Source organism: Quercus lobata, chromosome 3 (genome assembly GCF_001633185.2).
Source record: "Quercus lobata isolate SW786 chromosome 3, ValleyOak3.0 Primary Assembly, whole genome shotgun sequence".
Classification (NCBI taxonomy): Eukaryota; Viridiplantae; Streptophyta; class Magnoliopsida; order Fagales; family Fagaceae; genus Quercus; species Quercus lobata.
In genome coordinates this window covers 836,071-854,883 of record NC_044906.1, presented here as the reverse complement: position 1 = coordinate 854,883, position 18,813 = coordinate 836,071, and the positions used below count along the sequence as shown (strand labels likewise).

At 34.7% G+C, this 18,813-nt stretch overlaps 1 pseudogene; it reads left to right on the top strand.

Moving 5' to 3' along the window:
• The first annotated feature begins 13,797 nt into the window (after nucleotides 1-13,797).
• Nucleotides 13,798-16,342, top strand: LOC115979914 (annotated as a pseudogene).
• Nucleotides 16,343-18,813: the final 2,471 nt, after the last annotated feature.

Here is an 18,813-nt window from a genome sequence, read left to right as displayed (position 1 = left end):
TGGCCATATAGTAAATCCAATCAAATCTTGCATTAGGGTTTAGTAAACATATCTGCATATTGAGCTCCTATAGAAACATATGGCAAGACAATCACTCTATTTTCCACTTTTTCCTAACAACATGGATTGTTTTGTAATTTACAAATATAAAGCAACACCAAAACAGCAGTATTACAAGTTATAAAAAGTGACCTTTTTATCGTTGAAGAAGTTGGCATCAAATAACTCAAATGCACATCTAAGGGATGCAACGTCATTACTCTTTTCCGGACACTCACCATTCTTCTTACTGTCCTGATCAAACAACACAAGATTAATCTATTACAGAATGTGGTAGACAAGCAGCTGTACCTGTACTTTGCCTTATAGTTTAATCGGCGTTACTTGAATGTGAAACTATCCAAATGTACCTCAACTTTCTGATGGAACATTTTCCAGATTTTTTTATAGGTTCTCACCTCTTTTATTTAAGTTAGGTGCAAAAACAAATGGAGTTTAGCACCACAGTAAGTACTTAAAGCATTGGTGATTTCCAGTTTAGCATAGACTGACATAGAGTGACACCACTAAACAAGATAGTTAACAAACCTCTTTTTCAAGGTTCACGAATTTTGCGATTTTTAACCCTCGTGTAATGTTTGGGCGGGGGAGGAGGCTGCGGCGCATCATCCTTAGGCTCATCATCGTGCTGCAAAAAGGACAAATTTATAAAAGAGCCATTACTGAAGGATGAATTTATAAAAGAGCCATTACTAAAGCATAAAGATCGATTCATCTCTAATCTTACAAAGGGCAGCTCCATCCATCAATTAAAAGAATGCAGTAATGCATATTGAGAAGTTGATATTATGGTCCAATTCCATGACTTTAGCACTTACTCAAGGTTCACCAATTTTGTGTTTTTTGGCCCTCGTGTAATGTTTGGGCAGGGGAGGAGGCTGCGGGGCATCATCCTTAGGCTCATCATCATGCTGCAAATTCCATTAGATGCATGCAATCAATATTCGGTATAATGATAAGAACAAATTGAACTAGAAAATATATCATTGCATTCTAATTAATGTTATCATACCATAGAGCTGCCTTGGTGTCCTATTTTGTGTCCACTTGTCCCACAAGTGGGTGCTCTTCTAATGCGTTGCGGTCTACCTCGTGGGGGTAAGGGCTGATGAGAGGGATGCTCGTCCGGTACATCAGTATGTAGCTATAGAGTGTCAATCCCAACCGAAGGTCCTAGAGGGTTAGATGAGGAGGCGATAGGTGGGTAATGATGCTCTATGTAGAGGCCAGGAGTGGGTGCAATAGAGCTGGTGGGTGGGTATGAGGGTATCTTGGGGAGTATAGGAGGGGTCAAATTTTGATCAATACTGACATCAAAATTGGACTGCGATGGTGGGCTGGGTGAAGGGACCTTGGGCTAAGGAGATGCATTTGGGATGGGTGGAGGGACCTCAGGCTGAGGAGATGCGTGTGGGATGGGTGGAGGCATCTCAGGACTAGTTACAACCCGAGGGGTTATTGCACGTCAACCACGGCCCCTGATTGCACTTGTGCTTGGGCTTGCTGTAGCAAGCTGACCACGACCCCTAGCTGCGCTTGTGCTTGGGCTTGCAGTAGCACGCTGACCATGGGTCGGTGTACCTACAGGCGCTGCGCTTGTGCTTGGGGTTGCAATAGCTGCTAGTTCAGTCTCATGCCCATTGTTTGCCTGCCCATTTGCTGCAGGACCACCACCAAGGCCAGCCACATTATTTAGGACACGCCGGACATGGTTGTGAGCTTGGCTGCCTTCAGGAAGCATCTCCAACAGCACTAAATGGCTTTGAATCTGAAACGGAGAAAGAACCAGTACGATCAGATTTGAGACATTTATGTATCAATTAATGAATGGATAATATAATACTTATTAATCTACTCAAATACTCAACTCAAAACTAACAGTTCTATTAGAATAGTATATGTATCAGAAACTCTTTAATTAGATGTCAGTCAAATCAAACCAGATTTGCTGAAAAATTCATAGAAATTGATTCTACGTTCATACATGTACTCAAGTAAAACGAAGTAGGCAATAAAATGTAATTAGAACACATTACCATTATATCTAATTTAGCGCTGTTGGGGTCGACATACTTTCGAGTGACCAGACGATACCAGAGGTAATAGGCATGATTGTGGGGCATCTTACCAATTTGAGGAGGTGCATGACAAACTTGTTGTCGTCTCATTTCCCATGAAATGATATACAGTCCATGCTCCTCCCTCCAATTCTTTTCCACCTTCCCACGTAAGTCTATTTTATGCAGTCTATCATCGTAGACAACATCATCAGGCCGCTCCTGCGCCAAGCCAAACTGTCGAAGGACATGGTCCGGGTGGTGTCTCTCTACTATGCAAAAACACACAAGTGGCACCCTTGCTGTCCACGTATCCCTCCCTGCAACGCAGAACTCAGGAAGGTGGCCGAAGTCTACCTCGTATGGCTACCACACAATCTACAATAGAAACAAAAAACAATTATCATAGCATCTTAAAATGTGAAACAAGGGAGAATACATAGATAAAGGGAAAAACAAAAATTATAACAAAAGATATGTTAAAGGATAAAGCAATCATATTCTTAAGGAAAATTATCATAACCTAACAGAATTTTTGAATATTATTACCTGGTCTGGCTACATTGTAACTAATTGCTCGCGATAGTAGATCAAGGCCGTGCTGGATGGCCTACTCTTCGGGCTTGGCACCCGCACCCACCTATAGTTATGAGCAAATAACATAAAAATGATAATACAATTTAGTTACTAAAAAGAGTATATTGCATAACACACTAAATATCAGGAAAGGACTTAAATGCAAGTGGAGCATGTGGCTATGGGCCATAATCACATCCAGGTGGGGGCTCTATCCTCGGGCATAAGAATGGCAACCTTGCCCATGCCCAATACTGGACCAAGGTGCATGCCCCACCAATCTGCGATGCCCCTTTCTCGCTTGCCTGACATAACTCCTTGTACAACCAGGCCAGGCAACCACTACCCCAACTATAATGTCGCGGATCATGAAGGTTGTACATGAAGTCCAGGAACATCAGATGCACCCTATCTCCTGACTTGTCCATGAAAAGTTTATCCCCTACTAGCGCTAAAATATAGCACCGGGCATATTGGTGTATCTGCATCTCCGTTGCGTCATGAGGCAGTGGCGCTACAATGGCCTCAACAAGTCGGCTAATGAGAATTCTTTGCCCCACCAAAGTTTTATTGTCATTCGGCGGAGTAAAACCAAGCAACTCACTACACAATTGACTCCAATCCCCATCCACCATAACAGTCGGCCCAACCAAGACCTCATCGTCTATAGGAAGTCCGAAAATTATCTCCACATTGTAGGGTGATTGACATCTCACCATGTGGAAGATGGAACGTATGAGTCTCTAACCGCCATCGCTCAACTAGGGCCAATATTAGGCAATGACCTATCTCTCTGGAAGGGGCTCTAAACAATCCTTCTAGCCTTAACAATTTGATAATATCAATCACTCGATTATCTTGCATCTGAATGTTTGCCATCTCCTTAGTGCGACCAACGCACGTAACTGGGCCCGAGTCCTACAAAATCGATAAAAATTATAGCGGTTGTTAGAACTAGAAATACAACTTTGAAAGAACTTGCTAACTAAAAGTCAAAGGCAACGTAAAAATTAAAGCAGTTATTAGAACTAGAAATTTCACCTCGCCATTCCAAATGGCCTCTGATTGATGATATGGTTGTCGCATCAACAATGACCTCTGAAGTGGACCGGGGTGCAAGATCTCTAGCTCCTCATTGATCCGAGGCTCCATACTGCAAAGAGTGCTACTGTGAGATCATTAATAGTGTAGTGGCAAAGGAGTGCTATTCTACATGAAAGGAAAATCTATACTGAAGAGCAGCTTATTGGCATTATTTAAAAAAGGATGCTAAAACAATGATGAGTTAATAAGACAACTTTGTTTATAGAAAACTCAAAAACAATGATGAGTAATTATGTCAAAATGCTTGAGAAGCATTAATAAACACAATGTGCTTCTTCATATAGTAGTTCATTTTGTTGTTCTAAAAACACATGGAAAGATTGTCAAATTAAGTAGAATGTAACAGAAGCTTTAACTTCTTCACTATAAAGATCACTAATAGAAACACCTGTCCATAGAATCTTCAGCCATAATGTTGAGTGGGATTAGCTACAATAGAAATGTTTTTTGGTAATGGTGGAAGAATTGAGCACATTTGACAAATCAAATTGCTTCAGACTAGTAAAAACTGTTAAAGGATCCTCTAATTTTCCAGTTTCATAGGATGGCAGAGGATAGCACCAAAATGCAGTACCAAATTGATAGAAAGAATGAGTTTACGACTTGGAAAGATGGGCAAGGCTAAGTCTCTTAGTGCAAGCTAGGGTTGTTTCAACTCTTCAAGAGACAAAATCTTGGAAAATGCCTCTCAGTTATGCTTTCTTGTTGATTATAAAACATGACTATACTATTTTTTTGATAAGTAATTATAACAGATGACTACAATATGCACTACCTTGTCTATTTATAGTTACACAAGGATGCATGCCATTGGCTAACTGCAATGCTTTAAATATATATATATATATATATATATATATATATAAAATAAAGATTTATGTACTATATGTGGGACCTACACAAAGTGAGTGTGATGGTGAATGGTCTTACTAGAGTACCAGTGTAGTACAAGGCAATTGATTCTTCCATTTTTCATTTTATTTAATTAAACACAAGCTTGACCAAGTTGAGATTTAATTGGTTTGGTCGAAGTAAACCTAGAGTGGGAATATGGATTATATTTTAGTACTAGGAGGCTACTGGCTAATAAGGGCTAAGGAATGGCATCATTAATATTGCAGTGATATCGTACTAATAATTGCTATTTGATGAAACCTATATCACTACGTTTTAATACTAACTAGTCGCTAACCCGTGCGATGCACGGGAAAACTATTGTGTACGAAGATTTAAACAATACTTTGTTTTTTCATCTTTGATTTCACATTAGGATTCCTATCCTTGATATGAAACATTAAATTACGAAATGGAAAATATAAATCAAACTTAAATTAAAATTAAAATTAGGATTTCAATCCTTACATCCTCAAATATCTAATAAATGCTAAAATATCAATTTCCAATAAATTGAAAGACAACTTTAAAGTACTTTTTGTATCTTCTTCCATTGTTGTTCTTACATTTATTTGAAGTACCACTAATATAAGGTTGTCAATAAATTACGTTGAGAAATGTATTACAATATGCAGAAGTTAGATATCAAATTTGTAATTTTGCTATATTAAAAAAAAAAATGCACTTCTCAAGCTTAATTTTTTTGTCAGTTTCTATAACAGAGTCAAAAACTTTCTTAACCATATAGAATTCCCATCTAAACTTGAGATTATATTCATTTAATTATATTTGGAAAATAAATGTTTTTCCATTCAGCTTCCATCAACTTCCATATACTTGAGAATCCCATCCGAGGCTCTACTTCCTTCGAGCTTAATCTCAGTGGTCTGCTTGGGCTACAATCTTCGGTCTTTCCTTAAGCTTCTTGAGTTTGATATGATCCTTCCACATTCGCCTTTCCAATTCTTTTGCTTCAATCTCTTCTTCATTGGCTTACCCTTCTTAGGAATGATACCATAGACAAAGCTGCGAGCTTTGTAAACTTCCATCAACTTCAGCATATACTTGAGAATCCCATCTTGTGCTCTACTTCCTCCGAGCTTGATCTCAGTGGACTATTTGGGCTTCTACTTCTCTGTAGCTTGTTGGGCTAAAATCTTCGGTCTTTCCTTAAGCCTCTTGAGTTTGATACGATCCTTCCACATTCGCCTTATCTGCTATGTTGTCACACTTTAACTAAGTCATCAACTTCTAAATCCAAACTGTTGCCCAAAGTGTCACCAACCAACATAAGGTGGTTCATTGAATCAAATTACAACAACCCTCTGGTTGATGAGAAAAGCACTTGGAAAAAAAAAAAAAAACAAACAAAATCATTAATCTTACTAATTTTGTTTCACTCCCCAAGCTATACAGCCACTCTAGGACTAAAACGAAAAGTTGTACCAGGCTCCCTAATAGCACAGGGTTCTGTTACATTGAACATCAAAATCAATCCACAGTCAAAAACCCAAATTAATTTTCTATTCCTCCCTCATCTCAAAAACCAAACAAAACATAATTATTGTTGAAAGCTAATGAATTCACAAATATTGTGCCAAATAGCCCCTTTTCTTTATTCAATCAAACCCATCTTCCTGATGACCCCAAACCTATAAAAATCCCTAAAAAGTCTTAGATTACAACAATTCAAATATTAATATACAAGACCCAACATCCTATAATAGATTTATAAACAAACATACATTTCAAAAAAAAAAAAAAAAATATATATATATATATATATATATAAAACCCCAATTCTCAGAATTTCCAAAAACCGAATCTTTTAAACAGATAGAAATGAATCAAACTCAAATTCTATAAAATTATTAAATTACACGTAAAACAGGTCCACAACAGAATTAATTCAAAGGACCAGATTAAGTTTTACAACAATTTCAGTAGCCATAAAACAAAGTGGTTGACAAATGACAGCAAAAGTTATACTCTTACACTACATGTTCGTTGAAATCACACAGGATAAGACCCAACCCAAATACTTACACACAACAATGACAGAAAATACTTACACATACCTACACACATAGTCGTTGAAATCACACAGGAGAAGACCCAACCCAAAAATCTAGGCTCGCATGATGCATGCAACGTAAATAACCTCAAAATCTTTAAATTAATCCCTATCTACCAAAAAAAAAAAATACTGGTGCAAGCCAAACAGCCAGATAGCAGAGCAAGCTATGCATCATTCTGTACAGCATATTGCTGCAACCTCCAACCTCCATATACAACACAAAGACTGATATTGTTACAGCAAAAGAGAATCCAAATTATAGCAAAATCACCTGTACAAAACTATACAAATGAATCCAGTCCATTCCATTACTTGGACTTAAGGGATATTAGAATTGAGACTCCAATTCCTGCATAAGACTCTATCAAGAATTAAGTCATCATAAATGGGGCCACTCTCCACTCTATTAAGTAGAGTAGATGGAAAAATTAAATAGTAAAATAGTGGAATTAGAGACATTTTTCTTCTTCTTTTTTTGCTTTTGATAAACGAAATTACAGACATTACTTATCATGCGAAATGAACAAATCCAAGATGCGAAAAGGAAAAAAGAATATGATACTTCCTACTTAACTTAGTCAAGGTAGCTAGGATAGGGAAAAGTTTGTTTTCTTTATAATAACAAAACCCTTGCCCTGCAGAATTTTAAGTAGATTTTGGTGTTCTTTTATTATGCATACATTATACCAAGAATAGCTTATTGCATCAGGAATTTGTAAAAAAAGATTTTTTGTAGTCTATGAAACTTAGACTGTATGAGGTGTTTTTGAGTGTGAGGTTGGGCAAATGAAAATTTTACAGATCCAAAAAATTATGCATATGTTTCCTAAAACTTCCTAAGGATCTAAGTAGACCCTTAATATTGTCCAAGATTGTTTCACATAAATTCTCCCAATAATCTAAGCTAGAAAAATATATCATTGCATTAGTCTTGCATTGTGTTATGCTGAGAAAGAAAATAATGACTTGGGCAAAAGGAGAAATTTAAATACCTGAACTTGTTTGCAGGTAAAAAAATTTCTTACCTCTCCCTAACTGGATAATCATCAAATAACCCTACAGGCACATTCAAAATTTGGGAAATACACTTGGAAATAACACAGAGAAAAAAAAAATCTATAAAAGAAAAGAGAGAGTAGAAGATGGACTCACCACATTGTTTTTGTATTACCATTGCGCAAACAAATTTGGAGCTTCTCTTATTTGGTTTGTTATCACATGTAGCTCTTGAATTTCAATCATTTGCAGCTGAAGAGAACAGAACATTCCATTTTATTGTTGCTTCTTAAAGTATAACTGGAAATTTAAGAGAGAGAGAGAGAGAGAAAAAATTGAAAGGGAATTTGGCAATCTTTGATAATTGTTTGGTCGATTCAATATGAGAAAACTTACGGTTGGGATCTATCTTGGACCAATCTACATAGCTAGGGACGGATTTTAATAGCGTCATCACCAAAACATCAAATATGGGAAATTTTGGATCACTCTAATTCACTTTTTATTAATTTGGGGCAACCCCTCATATCATATGGGAAATAAGTCCACATGAACTATTTAGCCTCTCTCTTTAAACAATATCTACATAAACCCATATATGACCCACAACACAAAAGAGTTAGAACTCCAATTAAAACACCCAGTTGGCATATCCCTAGCAAGAGCTATCCCATATGTTAACCAAACCAAATTGTTGAGGTATCCAAACAACAGCACTACACGAAGAAATCAGAATCACACTGACCCATATACGACCCACAACACAAAAGAGGTAGAGCTCCAATTAAAAAACACAACAATCTAAAATTCAACATCCTTAAAAAAATCAAATATAAAGAAAAATCAACATAACAATCATCCATATCAAAGCATGAAAGAGGCAGTAACAAATTTTTAAAAGAAAAAAAAAATTCAATCAAAATAATATAATCCTTACATTAAATAATTATGCGGGGCAATCACAAGAATAGAGCACAAATACCTGAATTGAATCATCCACCTTTTGTCAGTATTAATATATTGTGAGGAGAGGAAGAGACAAAGAAGGAAAGACAAAGAGACTGTTGTTATAGGTTGGCGTTAGCAAAAGCTGAAGGGTTGCCGTTGAGGAATTTAAACCACTGAAAAATTAACACTAATGAAGGGTTGCCGTTTAAAAGGTGGGGAGACAGAATCGTGAAACACAGTAAACCAAAAGGTGAGAAGACAGAAGGGTATTTGAAATCGTGACACAAGCTGAGGCTTAGGCTTGGGCTGGGGCTTGGGCTTGAGCTTTATTATGGAATTAAAGCTATAAAGACTGGACTTTATAATGGAGATAAAACAGAATTATTGGCTGGGGCTTGGGCTTGAGCTTTATTATGGAATTAAAGCTATAAAGACTGGACTTTATAATGGAGATAAAACAGAATTATTTTCATTTTTTTAGTATTTTAAATATAAAGATTGGACTTTATAATGGAGATAAAACAGAATTATTTTCATTTTTTTAGTATTTTAGAATTTAGGAAAATTATTTTAAAATTATAGGAGAAATTCAAGAAAAAAGATGGTAATGACATGACTGCTGACATGGCTCAACGTGAGCGTAACAACATTAATTGTTACGCTTCAGTTTTTAGTATTATATAGATTAGTTGCTGACAAATACTATTAGATTTTCTTTTGAGTAATCTCATTAATTCATTGGATATTTTATATTTCACATATCAAATGATTCATCCAGTCAAACAAATGTGGTTTCAGTCAATGTGCCCATTAATTTAAAATAAAAAGCAAGTCCACTTTTTAAGGATTCAATTCATACATAAATGACCTGCTACTGTAAAATAGAATTTTCTTCAAAAAAATGTAAGTTTGCAACCTAACCCAATTAAGCAAACTACTATAGCTTCTATTTCTAGAAGTTATCATGGTATGTTTTATTCCTAATCATTGTTAGTACTATTAAAAGAAAATTACTATTTGGGAGAGGTTTGTGTTCTTATATTGAATTATTTTTAGTAATAAATTATAAATTAGGACAATATTTATCTAATCACCCATGTAAAACCTTTTTTTTTTATTTTTTTTATTTTATGATATTTGCTTCCCATGTTGGGAAGGTTAAAAGTATGAACCCAGATAGAAAATAATAATCTGACCACTTTTTTTTTTCTTAATTTCAACTACTCCATTCTACCAAACATGGGGAAAAAATCAATCTTTCATTTTCTGTTTACTGAGCTTGAGCCATCTCATTGGAGACCATTTGTCAACATTTGAGACTTCATAGCAGAACTGTCATCATATGATTCCAGAATTACTATTTTATTAGCACCAAGCAGGGTTAAGTGGTTAACCAGATTTAGTTTGTTGCAAGTCTTTTTGTTCTTGGTTCTTAGCCCCCATAAAAAAGAGTGGGGTTATAAGTGCTTAACCAGCATAGCTATAGTGAGTTGAAAATCTCTTTGTGTGAATTATGATAAGAAAGACATAATTGTTAATCTATGCCAAACTATAAGAAACTCAAAGCATAAAAGCTAAAGCGAGACATAGGAACAAAGTCATCCCCACAAAATCAAAAGGTTAGTGGAAGATTCATAGTCCACCCCAAAAAGCTTCAGTATTCTTCAATCTTTAATCTTCAGACCATTCACTACCTAGTTTATTTATTAAATAAACTATAGTGAAATAATTGTAATAAAATAATTATATATATATTTGGATGGATGATTGGATCAGATGGTTTCAAAAAACTATTAACCTCAAACTCAACCCAACCCAAAATTATTATTATTTTTTTTTCAACCTTAATCTATCAATCTATGGAAACCAAACAATGACTCATTCCTTATTCCCATGGCTGAACCAAATATGGCACAACCCAAAAACCATGTCCATGTTCAAATACAGATGTTCTGGTGTAAGTTCTCGTTTTTTTTCAAATGAATATTCTCTCACTTATTACTTCACAACTCATACACTGTTCATAGAAGTATTTCATCAAACCCATCATTTGCATTACAAACCTACAAACGAAAATACATACAGAAAATTAAAACAAACCCAAAACAAATCAGTGAAAATACCATGAAACAAGATACACAAACAAATCAAACAAATCCCACAAACAAATCAAATGAAACCCAAACAAACTAGATTAAATATCAATGTAATCCAGATATTAACACTTTTTACACTATCCAACAATTCGAATGCTCAATTAGTTAAAAAAAATTAATTTTCCAAAGAATCAAACAGAACAATATACATGCATTCACTGAAATGACATGAACCACCAAAACCCAGAAAGATCCGAAATTGAAAAACGAAATAGGTAACATCATGAAATTCCAAAACCTAAAATTGGAGTTGGAGAAAGAGAGAGTACCTTCGGCTCATGGTGGGTCAATGGGAGCAATACTGAGTTTGAGTGGCTGACTGTCAATGGGAGCAGCACTGAGTTTAAGTGGCTGAGTGTCAATGGGAGCAGCACCTTCGACACGGTGAGTTTGAGAGAGCGGAGTGTTTGAGAGTGAGTTGATTTTGAAATTTTCACAATGAGGGGATAAGTTTAAGAGAGCGGAGTGTCTGAGATTGAGAGATTTTGAAAGGGTCTAAGACTGTAGATTGTTTTAAGTGGTAACTGAAACTCAGTTTTAGAAGAAAAAAACGTTAAACAGAAACCGAGTTTATAAAACTTGATTTTGGAAAGCAAGTTTTATAAACTTGCTATCCAAGTGGAAAACTTTGGCCACGTCATCATATGAAAAACCACAAAAACGAGTCTTAAAAGCTCGATTTTTAATTGGATCTCGAGTTTTAGAAACTCGAGATGCTAGTATTATATATTCTTTTGTAACCGGGCAACTAACGAAATTCTTAGCATATTACAGTTATTTAGAAAGGGTGTTCCACATTAGTGACATATTTTAGCTTTCTCTTTGTGAAAGCAAATATTATAATCTAAAATCCCCATCAGTAATTAAATGACATGTACGCTATGAATTCAAGCCAAAAGACCTTGTGGGACAGAGATTGTTTACTTGACATGTACGCTAGAATCCAAGCCAAAAGACCTTGTGGGACAGATTGTTTAACTATCTTTCGTAGAAAGACTCGTTTTATCGTCTAGCTGACCAACAGAAACTTGAAGTACCAAATTGTAGGATATGGAATAATGCTTTTCTCTGATTCCTCTTGTGTTTAAACCTACCAAAATCAAAGATTAATCGTATATAGCTCTGTTACTTTCAAGTTTTCTCCTTTAATTTGATAGGGAGGACTGAACAAAAGTAGGATGGATATAAAAATAAAGAAGAAAAAAGAGATTGTTATTTTATCTTAAATATTTGGTAGGAAGAATGCAAAAGTGAAAGAATGTCGAATGAATATGACATTTATTTGTTTGGTAGAGAAGAAAAATGAAAGGACAAATCATTTGACTATGTTACCAAAATATGAAAATAATATGTATATATTTCTCACTTTTTTTTATAATATTAGTCGATGCAAGAAAAATGGGAGGTTTTTGTTTTTTTATTTTTAAGGGAAGAAAAACGAGAGTTAGAACTTGAGATAACACAGTGTAGAGAATATATATCTGGATACTCAAAGTTCGAATATTACATAAGAAAAATTGCAAAGATTTCCTTTTAAGTTTTCCATTCTAACATTTACCTCTCTTCTAGTTTAGAATAAGAAATTTATCTCCTTTAAAAATGTAAACTGTTTATACTAACTTTCACTCAATAACTGAAAAAGAGTTTAAAATTCTTATATTTTATATTTTACCCTCCACTTGCATATAGGAAAATTTGAGATTAAAAAAAAAAAAAAAAATTCAATTATCTAGGGAGGTCAATGTAAATAGTATGTAATTTAGGAGAAGTGAGTGTCTTATTCAAAATTAGAGTAAATGTATGTGAGTACAATAATAATAATAATAATAATAATAATAACCTCAAGGAAGGTCAATGAAAATTTTTCATAATGAATATTAATTAAATCTAATTACTATTTGGTTTTTGGCCCATATGACTATAGTTGGCCTATAGTGGACCTAGTGGAAATTAATATCCACTCTCTTTGCTTACCCACTTATTTTCTACTCATTTGAACAATTATCTTGACGTGGTTCTTTTTCGTTCTTCCCCTCTCTTTGCTTTCCCACTTACTAACAATGCATTACTATTCTTTTGTTAAATTAAGTTGGGGAAGGGGTGGGAACCTAGATCCTAAATGTTGCTATTAGGAATGTTGGAGGTGTGCCAATTGACGATTGATCAATTATTCACTTCTATGGGAGAAGTACTCCCTTGATAACAATGAGTTTTTGTAGAAACAACATTCTTTTACATCTAATAGCACTACAAGTAATCCAGACTTTGCACGTGATACAAATAAAATTGGAAAATGATTGATTGTAGAAATGAAAGATAGAATCCATCCATTAAATGTTGCATTGATGTAAAATGTAGGAACAAGATCATCTCTATTTATTTGATATGCTTTCATGTAAATAGAGAGAGTACATTTCACTGTTAAGATTTTATTTCCTGAATTTAACAACGTACAATTTTCACACCATAATAGATATACTTTTAGATTTATAATATTTAATCTGAATCATAAAATTAAGTGAATTAATTTTAAATATCATCAAATTGGTAAGCACTATGCATATCCTTCACATAAACATGTAAATTTACGTAGGAAGGCAACCAATAATATTGTTTGTTTCAAATAAAACCAAACACGGTGGGACATTGAAAAATTGAAGACAATTCAAAGGCATGGGGAGAAATTTCCACAAATTAATAAGCAGTTAGATGTGCCTTGAATGATGCAAGTTGGTTTGTCTACGACTTGGTTCACGTAAAGTGCTTGACCAACAAAAATGCAGAATGTGGATGTAGTCACTCAAAAAAAATATATAGTACAAGCATCCATCTATATCTCTCACTCTTATAAAGGGCAGTTAAACGATGGTATAAGGCATAGTTGGTTATCTTAGCCTTTTGTTTCCTATTCCTTCCATATATAGTTTTCTTAATGGCTAAATCCGGTCATGCTGGTAAAAGCCCTTCCATGATTGCCACAATAATGCTAGTGCTTGGGCTGCTAATGGCTACCCTAGGCACAACAGGTCTCTCTCTCTCTCTCTCTCTCTCTCTCTCTCTCTCTCTCTCTCTCTCTCTCTCTCTCTCTCTCTCTCTCTCATTGATACACATCTTGAAAGTTTTTTATAGCCCAAATCAAATGCTTTTGTGTCATAATTAACCCAAGGTTAAGGAGCTGTGATATTGTCACAAACCCTCAGTGTACTGCCTGGCTTCTTGCACCCACATGTGGGTTCCATGTTGTTGTGAGAGGATGTACGGAACAGTACACTTATTAAGACACCAAATAGTACTATCCCTGGAACTATAGGAGTAGAAAGTAGAAACCACCAATGTAAAAGGGCTCCTAAATCAATTAATGTTGCCCTCTAGGCAATAGATTTTCCTTTGAGCTAAGCTTGATTGAACCAACCTTAGTCTCCACAAATCTGTCTTGGTCGTCATGCCATTTTTGGAATTGAAGCACGTTCACGTTGCATGCTCACCAAAAGTAGCCTACAATGTATTTAGCTCTCTGTGTGTGGTGGTGGCCGATGGAGGAAAGGGGGGGAGGGGGGGGGTAGGACCTTTCTTCATTTGTTTTGTTTGGTTTTGGCTCTCTCTCTCTCTCAAAATAATGGGATGAGAAATAAGGGAGAGGGAAGTCCAATAAAATCATGTGTAGAACTAGGATATTTTACCAAGTGATATAGGACAACATATGGGGTTTAATGTTTATCATTTGTTAGTTTTTTAATTTTTATATAATTATTGCTATCTTAGAACAGAGGATTTAATTTTCTTGATTCTAGGTGTTTTTAAGGGTCTGCTAGTCAAAATATAATCATATTACTTGAAAAATAAGTTTTCTTAAGCCTTTAAATAGGCGTATAATATGTAAACAAAAATTCGGGTCAGAATTTCATGAATAAGAATTTCAAAAATATTTTTCTCCTTACTTTCCGTTGATTTCTAGTTATTCATTGTGGATTCAACTGGGAAGTTAGAAGACAAAATAATCAATTCATGGTTGTGGCAAGTGGCAACAATTAGCTGAACAATTGAAAATTTCCATGATTTCTTAATCATATAGTATATCTTGCAGAAAATGCTATGCTAGTCCTTATTTTTATTACTATAAATTTCACATTAATGTGATTGATGGATTTTAACAACTTAATGAAAGAATATTTAAATTATTATTTTTTATAATTGGTAACACGTCAGTTTGTAAGTCTTACGTTTAATATCTCTAACATTACTATTATTATCCAATGAATCTTTCACTTTTAATATATTATTATATTATGCGAGCCTACAAACCCAATGAATCTTCCACTTTCAATATATTTATAACATTCCTACCCTGAGTCCCTGACTAAGATAAATTGCATAAGCATATTTATGTATGTAGAACCATTGACTTATTGTCTAATCTAATGCAGGTGCCCAAGTTGGTGTTTGTTATGGAATGCTTGGTAACAACCTACCGCCACCAACAGAAGTTGTAGCTCTCTATAGACAAAACAATATCCAAAGAATGAGGCTCTATGGTCCAAACCAAGATGCTCTCCAAGCCCTTGGAGGGTCCAATATGAGCTCATGCTAGGCCTTCCAAATGACAAGCTTCAAGAGATTGCTTCAAGCCAAAACAATGCAAATGCTTGGGTCCAAAACAATGTGAAAATTTTTGGAAATGTCAGATTCAAATACATTGTAGTTGGAAACGAAGTAAAGCCTTCAGATTCATTTGCACAGTTCCTTGTCCCTGCCATGCAAAACATTCAAAACGCAATTTCTGGGGCTGGATTAAACCAAATCAAAGTTTCCACTGCCATTGACACTGGAGTCCTTTCACAAGATTCTTTCGCCCCATCAAAAGGCTCATTCAGAGCCGATTATAGGCCAATTCTTGATCCTGTCATTCACTTCTTAGTAAGCAATGGGTCCCCATTACTTGTTAACTTGTACCCATATTTTAGTTACACTGGTAACACCAAAGACATTCATCTTGACTATGCTCTTTTCACAGTTCCTTCACTTGAAATGAATGATCCCCCACTAAATTATCGTAACCTTTTTGACGCCCTTCTTGACACTATTTACTCGGCTTTAGAGAAGGCCGACGGGGGATCATTGGTGATTGTTATATCAGAGAGTGGTTGGCCTTCAAATGGTGGAGTAGCAACATCACTTGATAATGAAAGAACTTACATTACCAATTTGGTTCAACATGTGAAGGGAAGGACACCAAAGAAGCCCGGAAGGCCTATTGAAACTTATGTGTTTGCCATGTTTGATGAGAACAACAAGACTCCAAATTTTGAGAAACACTGTGGGCTCTTTTCTCCAAACAAATAGCCTAAGTTCCAAGTCAATTTCAGTTAAGAAGAGGGCTTTATTAAGTGCATCAAGGAATAAGAGCCACTTATTATGGTGCATAACAATTATTATTATAATAAGATTTTTTGCTAACTCACAGTAAATAAGAAGTAATAACCTTGTAGATAACGAATATGAGTGCAATATCTCTGATGTGATATTATTGAGAATCATTTATCTCTAATGTAATGTTTAGGTATGTTTCATTGATGTATTGAATATCTACAAAATATTATTTCAGAGATTGTTGGATTGACTAGTGTTTTTTTTTTTTTCCTGGTTGGGGGCTAGAGTTAATAAGTATTTTTCATAATCTAAGATGAACTATTTGTGTATGTTAGTTATTATCATAGCATATGCAAATTGAAAATTTCAAAATCAAAATGTTAGTGTTACTGAATTCCAATAATTATAGTAAAATCTTTTATTATTGTATAAGGGATTTGGAATTCTACCTATGCTAAAAAGAAACTTGTTGGCTTCTTGACTTAATGAGAATGAACAATCACCAAGAACTATCACACAAGAACTAATATTAGAGCTACTATTACCCATAATGACCTTGTAGAAAGGCAACCAGTTATGATGAGATAGGTCATTTCAATATGTAAACATTCTCAAATCGCAAGGTAGAGAAGCCTAACATTTTCTAGAGGAAAGACCAAGTCCAAAATAACAACCAGTTAGACGAGCTTTAAGTGATGCATTAGGTTGTCGTAGATAATTTAGTGTTACTTAATTTCCATAGAGTGCTTGACAAGTTAAATTGCGGTGGCATATAACTATTAAACAATCCATTTCCATGGAATGCTTGACGGGTTAAATTGTGGTGGCATACAACTATTAAACAATTTATTTCCATGTAGTGCTTGACTAGCTATAGTCACTCAAAAATCACAATCTCAAGCACAAGCATCTCTCTCTATAAAAATAATGTTGGAAGCATAATTGCTTTCAATCCAAGCTCTTAGTCTACGTTTCTCTTCTATGTTTTTGTCAATGGATAAGTCTTATTCAACTGGGAACAACCCTTCAACGATGTCCTTAATGCTAATGTTTGTAATGCGGAGGGCTAGCCTAGACATAATAGGTCCCTCTTTCTCTCTCCCTCTCTCACTCCTTTTGCACGTTATACATTAAGCTCCCAAATCAAAACTAGTCAAAGTAAATAATTCTTCTGGAAGCACATCATTTGCCACAACTTGATGTGTGGTCGATTATGAGTGGTAATAAATCCACCCCCATTTCTCTACCACTACAATCAACCACTCAAGAGTTGTGGCAAAAATTGTCCCTAGACCTTTTTACAAAGTAAAACCTCTATGATATCACTTTATAAATTCTCATAAACCACACATATATATTCCATGTATTGCTTGAACAATTTCGATGAGTGGAGATCACAAAAAATTTCACAATAGCTTAAGTGACAAGTAATGATTAATATACAATAAAGTAATGCCTATTGTGTTTCTATTTGAAATTATACTATTCATAACCTATCACCTCAAAAGTTGTAAAAAAAAAAAATTGTGAAATTATTTATGTATGCAGCATTATTGGAACATTTAACATGTATGACATGAGAGATAATCTTAGAAAACCAAGAAATTGGTAACATGGACTCTATTCTTGTGTATTGTATGCCAGATGTTACCTTCGTAAAAAAAAAAAATAAAAATAAAATAAAATAAAATTTATATCCACTTCTAGTCATGTTTTTAGTTTGTTTAGAAAGCATAATAAAACCATGATTTTGAATATTTTATAAACTTATAGAGAAAATAATTTTTAATCTTCTTGATGTTTGTTTAGCATGATAATGATAGATGCGTGTGTAATATATATTAAATGTCTCTCCAATTATAAATTTGGTATAATTGAGTCTGCATTATAAATTTGGTAAAAATGATCTCATAAAAAGCTATAGGGTAGTATGATACTTTTACACTATGTTTGAAATGGAGAAAGATTGGGGGGGGGGGGGGGGGAGGAGGAAAGTGTCGAATATACAAAAATTTATTGTATTCTAGTCATCTTCCATTTTCCTCTCTTCTACTCTCCCCTTATCTCCCACAATCCAAACATAGGGTTAAAGTTTAACTATACATGTAGATTTAACCATAAGTGTATATATGACTGTTAACTTGTAAAAGGTTATGGGCCGTAGGTCCACCTTATTTTACTTGTATAGTACACGTACTTGTACTGCACACTTTACCTCCTATATAAAGGAACTCATGTATATTTTATTACTTGTGAAATACAATACAGTTCATTCAATATTTCTAACATCGTATTAGAGTCATTACTCTGACCTTTTCTTAGCAATCTTATCTCTCTTTGGTGTTACTCCAAACTTATAGTTGCTTCCGCTATCACAACTATCATGCAATCATTCGCCATTGAATCTCCAACGTCTCTCAGTCATCACCTCTGGTGCTTCTTATCCAGTTTTTCACATAGATTTCATTTTTGTAATCCATTTTTTCATATTTTGCTTCTAAATGAAGAACTAGGAAATGTCTTCTTCGTGTTACAATAATTGTCGCCGACAATCCAACAAACTATTTTGCAATTTTTG